The sequence below is a fragment of the Aegilops tauschii genome, chromosome 5 (assembly GCF_002575655.3).
Source record: "Aegilops tauschii subsp. strangulata cultivar AL8/78 chromosome 5, Aet v6.0, whole genome shotgun sequence".
In the NCBI taxonomy this organism is placed as follows: domain Eukaryota; kingdom Viridiplantae; phylum Streptophyta; class Magnoliopsida; order Poales; family Poaceae; genus Aegilops; species Aegilops tauschii.
Window position 1 is genome coordinate 33,770,022 of NC_053039.3, and position 8,022 is coordinate 33,778,043.

Genomic DNA, 8,022 nt, shown 5'->3' on the forward strand with positions numbered 1-8,022 from the left:
TCTTACCTACGTAAAACCACAACGTGATGTGCCAATTTCTATTTACCCTTCATAAGGACCCTTTTCATCGAATCCGTTCCGACTAAAGTGGGAGAGACAGACACCCGCTAGCCACCTTATGCAACTAGTGCATGTCAGTCGGTGGAACCTGTCTCATGTAAGCGTACGTGTAAGGTCGGTCCGGGCCGCTTCATCCCACAATACCGCCGAAACAAGATAAGACTAGTAGCGGCAAGAAGAATTGGCAACATCTACGCCCACAACTGCTTTGTGTTCTACTCGTGCATAGTAACTACGCATAGGCCTGGCTCATGATGCCACTGTTGGGGATCGTAGCAGAATTTTAAAATTTTCCTACGCATCACCAAGATCATCTATGGAGTGTACTAGCAACGAGGGGAAAGGAGTGCATCTACATACCCTTGTAGATCGCGAGCGGAAGCGTTCCAATGAACGAGGTTGATGGAGTCGCCGTGATTCAAATCACCGATGACCGAGTGCCGAACGGATGACACCTCCGCGTTCAACACACGTACGGAGCAGCAACGTCTCCTCCTTCTTGATCCAGCAAGGGGGAAGGAGAGGTCGATGGAGATCCAGCAGCACGACGGCGTGGTGGTGGATGTAGCGGGATCTCGGCAGGGCTTCGCCGAGCTTCTGCGAGAGGGAGAGGTGTAGCAGGGGAGGAGGGAGGCGCCCAAGGCTGTAGTACTGCTGCCCTCCCTCCCCCCCCCCCTTTATATAGGCCCCCTTTGAGGGGGGCGCCGGCCAGGAACCCATCTGCATGGGGGGCGGCGGCCAGGGGGGAGACTTGCCCCCCAAGGCAAGTGGGGCGCCCCCCCCACCCTAGGGTTTCCAACCCTAGGCGCAGGGGGAGGCCCATGGGGGGCGCCCCAGCCCACTAAAGTCTGGTTCCCTTCCCACTTCAGCCCATGGGCCCCTCCAGGATAGGTGGCCCCACCCGGTGGACCCCCGGGACCCTTCTGGTGGTCCCGGTACAATACCGGTGACCCCCGAAACTTTCCCGGTGACCGAAACTTGACTTCCTATATATAATTCTTCACCTCCAGACCATTCCGGAACTCCTCGTGACGTCCGGGATCTCATCCGGGACTCCGAACAACTTTCGGGTTTCCGCATACTCATATCTCTACAAACCTAGCGTCACCGAACCTTAAGTGTGTAGACCCTACGGGTTCGGGAGACATGCAGACATGACCGAGACGCCTCTCCGGTCAATAACCAACAACGGGATCTGGATACCCATGTTGGCTCCCACATGTTCCACGATGATCTCATCGGATGAACCACGATGTCGAGGATTCAATCAATCCCGTATACAATTCCCTTTGTCAATCGGTATGTTACTTGCCCGGGATTCGATCGTCGGTATCCCAATACCTTGTTCAATCTCGTTACCGGCAAGTCTCTTTACTCGTACCTTAATGCATGATCCCGTGACTAATTCCTTAGTCACATTGAGCTCATTATGATGATGCATTACCGAGTGGGCCCAGAGATACCTCTCCGTCATACGGAGTGACAAATCCCAGTCTCGATCCGTGCCAACCCAACAGACACTTTCGGAGATACCCGTAGTATACCTTTATAGTCACCCAGTTACGTTGTGACGTTTGGCACACCCAAAGTACTCCTACGGTATCCGGGAGTTGCACGATCTCATGGTCTAAGGAGAAGATACTTGACATTGGAAAAGCTCTAGCAAACGAACTACACGATCTTTGAGTTATGCTTAGGATTGGGTCTTGTCCATCACATCATTCTCCTAATGATGTGATCCCGTTATCAATGACATCCAATGTCCATAGTCAGGAAACCATGACTATCTGTTGATCAACGAGCTAGTCAACTAGAGGCTTACTAGGGACACGTTGTGGTCTATGTATTCACACATGCATTACGATTTCCGGATAACACAATTATAGCATGAACAATAGACAATTACCATGAACAAAGAAATATAATAATAACCATTTATTATTGCCTCTAGGGCATATTTCCAACACTTAATACACTAGATGCATGCTGGATAGCGGTCGATGTGTGGAGTAATAGTAGTAGATGCAGGCAGGAGTCGGTCTACTAATCTTGGATGTGATGCCTATATAATGATCATTGCTTGGATTTCGTCATGATTATTTGAAGTTTTGTCAATTGCCCAACAGTAATTTGTTCACCCACTGTTTGCTATTTTTCTCGAGATAAGCCACTAATGAAACCTACGGCCCCCGGGTCTTCTTTCTCATATATTTGCCTTTGTAATCTACTTTTTCCTTGCGTTTATTTTCAGATCTATTAAACCAAAAATACAAAAATACCTTGCTGCAATTTATTCTTATTTATTTTATTTGGCGTCCGATCTATCAATCTACTACAAATTTACCTCACATCTGTTTGCCTATCTTGAGGCGTCGTACCCCGGAAGGGATTGACAGCCCCTTTAACACGTCGGGTTGCGAGGATTTGTTATCTGTGTGCAGGGGTTGTTTATGCTGTGTTGCTTGGTTCTCCTACTGGTTCGATGACCTTGGTTTCATATCTGAGGGAAATACCTACCGCCGTTGTGTTGCATCATCCCTTCCTCTTTGGGGAAATACCGATGTAGCTTCAAGCGACATCAGGGACACCTCGACGGCCACCTCACCGGCATCGGGCGAAGAGGCCGCGATAAACCTCTTTTTGGCCATTGGCTCCTCGAGCTCCCCGACACCCAGGTAGAGGTTGAGGATGGAGGCGGCGGCGGTGATGGCGGCGACCTACCAATGGTTTTGGGCGAGGGAGGGGTGGTGTGTGCCTGTGTGAGCAGAGGTTTGGGGGAGTGTGTGGTGTGTGTGGAGGGGGCAAGGTGGTGTTTGAGGAAATATCGCGGCAACTGAAAATTTTACTAAGCAGGAGTAAAATGTCGGGCTACTGAAAATTTGGATCAAGGGCGAGTAGATGTTTTTGAGATTGCGAGGGATGCAGAGGCGGGAGTAAAATGTCGGGGCGACTAAAAATTTGAATCAAGGGCGAGCAGATATTTTTGAGGTTGCGAGGGATGCAAAGGCGGCAGTAACAAAGCGGGTCTACTAAAAATTTGAATCAAGGGCGAGCAGATATTTTTGAGATTGCGAGGGATGCAGAGGCGGGAGTAAAATGTCGGAGCTACCGAAAATTTGAATCAAGGGATTGAAGCAGAGGGGGAGTAACAGATATCGCACACGGTCCGCACATACTAATCGTGTGCTATCAAACATTAAAACCACCCAGTCGGTAGATATTTTTGAGATTACGAGGCAGTAGATATTTTCGAGACGGGGAGACAAGCCTCGTGGAGCCCAATCTACTGTGCTGATGTGAGTGACTCGTGTGATGTTTATAAATTTGGCTTACGGGTAGACCTACGGGTCCGTAGGCAGTAGCTAGATTGCTTCTTCTCTCTTTTTGATTCTCAATACAACGGTCTCATGGAGATCTATTTGATGTAACTCTTTTTGCGGTGTGTTTGTTGGGATCCGATGAACATTGAGTTTATGATCAGATCTATTTATCCATGAAAGTTATTTGAGTTTTGTTCTCTTATATGCATGATTACTTATAGCCTCATATTTCTTCTTCGAATCTTTGGTTTATTTAGGCCAACTAGATACACTTTGGTTTACTTATAGCCTCGTATTTCTTGCCATGGGAAGAGGCACTTTGTGATGGGTTCGGTCGTGCGGTGTTCCACTGGTACAGCGAGGTGCTATACAAACGGTTGTTAACCCCTTTCCGCGACGATGTTCTGAACCGTCGCCTAGTGAGTGAGTGCGATAGGGGGTCCTTCCCACACGACCCAGAAACCGTCGGGGATAGGGAGCCTTGATGCATACAAATGTCCCTATAAAACCGTTTCTTATATCTCGAGTATCCCAAACGATTCATCCTTGCTACTCGTTTGTGCTCACATTGCCATTGCAGTCGGAGTTCTATGGTTTTACCTAGAACCAGGCACATTCCAGGCACGAGAGTTTTCAGGCACGTACCAAACTGGCTCCTTGTTTATGATGCCTGGCACATCACAAATAGTTCATGATTGTAAATTGTGTATGATAGGTAGACAATCACACACATTTAGTTTTCCCGCACCGTTTGTGATAGTGTCTAACATCACACACGCTTTGTAAACGGCAACTGTGTGCATTGTTACACACATTTCCTCTCTGTGAGCCGTGTTGGATTATGATGTATGTCGCACACACTGTGCTTTATAGACCGTGTGTCCTATAATAACCTGCAGACCGTAATTTCACCCTAATTTAATTGCTGCTATTTAAAATTGTACCTAATTTGAACTTGAAAGTAGGCTATTGCTTTGTTCATATCCATCAGGTTCGAACAACCAATGCATTATTCGATTCATAGGTACATATGTTCAAGAATTACATAAGCACCAAATAAAGAATGATGAACCAAGGTTCTATACTTGTACTATTGCAGATGGTAAAGAAAGAGGCGACAGACATTCTGGTTGCTGAACAAGGTGAAGCGAAATGGCCCTATTGTGCTCTCCTGGATGCAGAAGGCATGCACGACTCTAGTCCAACCCCGTGTGATGGCCGGCCGCCAATCATGTAGTCTGAGAGGTAATCTTGAGTAAACTGCTTCAGGATCCACTACAAAGGAAAAAAGATTCAAAAATTGTCATCTAACACAACTCATTACGGGCAGTAAAAAGAAGGTTACACAGTTCTTACTTACCATCCTTCAGTTCACTGTTGTCTTGCATACACTACAAAAAAAACAAATCCGTGACATTTTGGGCCGAACGAAAAAAAATTATGTCATACATATGACACTTCTATGACGATAATTGTGACAAAACCCGGTATCATCATAGATGTGGTGGGCTCCTACTTCTATGACAAAAAATCATGACAGAAAATGGGCTTTTCGTCCTGGGCGGGCCGGAGACGCAGCTGCATGACATTCTTTGGGCCGTCCATGACGGAAAAAACCGTGGTAGAAGCGAGGGAGAGGAAAATTTCGGGGAGTTCCTGGTTACGGTGGGAGGTCAGGGGCCAAGCGATGCGTGTTTCTCTCGTACACGTACGCGCGTGTGTGCGAGGCGTTGGCTCTAACTGAACCCGAGCGAGGCGTTGGGCTCTAACTGAACCCGAGCGATTGCACTGCAGGCTACGCGTTACTGAACCCGAGCGATTGCACTGCAGGCTACGCGTTACTGAACCCGAGCGATTGATCGATGGCTGTTAACTGAACCCGATTGAGCGATTCCTTCGCTACTGCTGCTAACTGAAGCCGATCGATTGGATGAACAGTGAGCGTTGCGGGGGGGGGGGGGGGGGGGGGGGGGTTGGATGAACAGTGAGCGGTGGCGTTGCCTCTGGATGAACAGGACCCCGTGGTGTGGTGGAGGGCTGGATGAACAGTAGACGGTGGAGGGGTGCCCGTGGAGGGGTGGTTGAACAGGACCCCGTGGTGTGGAGGGCTGGATGAACAGTAGATGGTGGAGGGGTGGTTGAACAGTAGCCGGTGGAGTAGCGCGCGGTGGAGGCTGGATGAACAGGAGCCCGTGGAGGCTGGAGCAGGTCGACGATAGCCCGTGGAGGTTGGAGGAGGTCGACGGTGGAGATGAACAGTATCCCGTGGAGTCCCGTTTTGCGGTACGCCACACCCCTCCTGATGAATAGGACACCCGTTTCGACCGTAGGAGGTCCGTTTCGTCCGTTTTGCGGTACGCCACACCCCTCCCGATCAACAGGACCCCCGTTTCGACCGTAGGAGGTCCGTTTCGTCCGTTTTGCAGTACGCCACACCCCTCCCGATCAACAGGACCCCCGTTTCGACCGTAGGAGGTCCGTTTCGTCCGTTTTGCGGTATGCCACACCCCTTCCGATCAACATGACCCCCATTTCGACCGTAGGAGGTCAGTTTCCTCCGTTTTGCAGTACGCCACACCCCTCCCGATCAACAGGACCCCATTCCGAACGTAGGAGGTCTGTTTCCTCCGTTCTGCGGTACGCCAGGCCTCGTTTCCATTGCCGGTTCCGTCCAAGCCCTCCCGATGAACACGACCACACATTCCGTTCCGACCCAGCCGGTTGGCTCCCACGCGTTCCGTTGCCTCCCGATGAACACGACGCATTCCGTTGCCTCCCGATGAACACGACACATTCCGTTGCCTCCCCATGAACACGATGCATTCCGTTGCCTCCCCATGAACACGACGCATTCCATTGCCTCCCATGAACACGACGACGACGCTGTTTCTCCGTTCCGACCCAGCCATGTACACGAGCCCTGGCCGTACGTATGCGCGAGTAGGCGTTCGAGACCCTGCCCGTATGTACACATACGTGGCCGTATTTTCTTTCTTGCACCCTGGTCGATGTACGTACGTGTACATGCTATGTGCGCGCCTCTACTACGACACGTGCGCGCCTCTACATCGACCAGTATGTACGTACACGTTCGCGACCAGAATGACAACGCTGCGTACACTTCGACCAGGTGGGTCCCGACTGTCAGGCACTTCCTTGCCTGTGAAGATGTAGCTGGTGGGTCCCAGCAGTCAGGGGGCGAATCATTTTTTTTTTGCCCGGACGCACTTCCTTGCGTGCGAAGGTGTAGCTGCTGGGTCCCAGCAGTCAGGGGGGCGAATCGTATTTTTTTTGCTCGGACGCACTTCCTTGCGTGCGAAGGTGTAGCTGGTGGGTCCCAGCAGTCGGGGGGCGAATCTTTTTTTGGACGCACTTCCTTGCGTGCGAAGATGTAGCTGGTGGGTCCCAGTAGTCAGGGGGCGAATCATTTTTTTCGGACGCACTTCCTTGCGTGCGAAGATGTAGCTCGTGGGTCCCAGCAGTCAGGGGGGCGAATCGTATTTTTTTGCTCGGACGCACTTCCTTGCGTGCGAAGGTGTAGCTGGTGGGTCCCAGCAGTCGGGGGGCGAATCTTTTTTTTGGACGCACTTCCTTGCGTGCGAAGATGTAGCTGGTGGGTCCCAGCAGTCAGGGGGCGAATCATTTTTTCGGACGCACTTCCTTGCGTGCGAAGATGTAGCTCGTGGGTCCCAGCAGTCAGGGGGCGAATCATTTTTTCGCGAAATACGGTGGCCCGTCCGGTGGGTCCCTGCTGTCAGGTGGAGGAATAATTATTTTGCGCGTAATAAGGAGGCACTTCCTTGCGGCTGCCATGGACCCAGCTTTCAGCCTCTCCACGTACAGTCCACGTCCGATGGAAGTCGTTCCTTGACCTCGTTGACCACGCCGCGCCGAGAGCACCAGGGCGGTGGACGACGCGAGGCCTAGGAAGGGGACTACGCGGAGCCGGGGAAGACGCTGCAGTGGATGCACACGCGGAGAGGAGTACGAGGGTTCACTGGTTCGGCTGCGCTGCCGTCGCCGCAGAATAACAGGGGGTGTGGGTGAGTGGAGGGATCGTCTGGCCAGCGGTGGGAGTAGTAGGGGGCGGTGAGGCCTCCGCGGCAGCACAGCCGGCCACGGGAGGCAGGAGCAGGCGGCACGACCGGCGCTGCTTTGGGCGGCTGGAGCAACAAGACCAGAGGTTGAAGAAGCACGACGGCCGTTAGATGGACATCGTACGGTCACTTCAGCTAGAATCGTTTACATTGACTAAGTTGACAAAGCCCTTGGTACGTCAACTTAGTAGGCCCACAGGTCAGCTTCCGAAACGGTGCGCCCCAGATGTCAGGGGGAGGAATCATTTTTTGGGCGGGTGAAGCTAGAATATCCGAGATTGAAGAAGAAGCACGGCATCCGTTGGATGGACATCCAACGGCCACTGCTGCTAGAACCATGTGTTGACTATAAGTTGACAAAGCCTTGCATACGCGTCAACTCTGTTTTTTAGGGGACGCGTCAACTTAGTAGGGCCAGAAGTGTGTGGCAGAGAACTTATAGCCCATTTGAGATTTGTAAGAATGTGTAGCCCATTTTTGAATTCTAATGGAATTTACTACAGCCCATTTACAGTTTGTTAAAAGTACAGCCCATTTCAACCAAC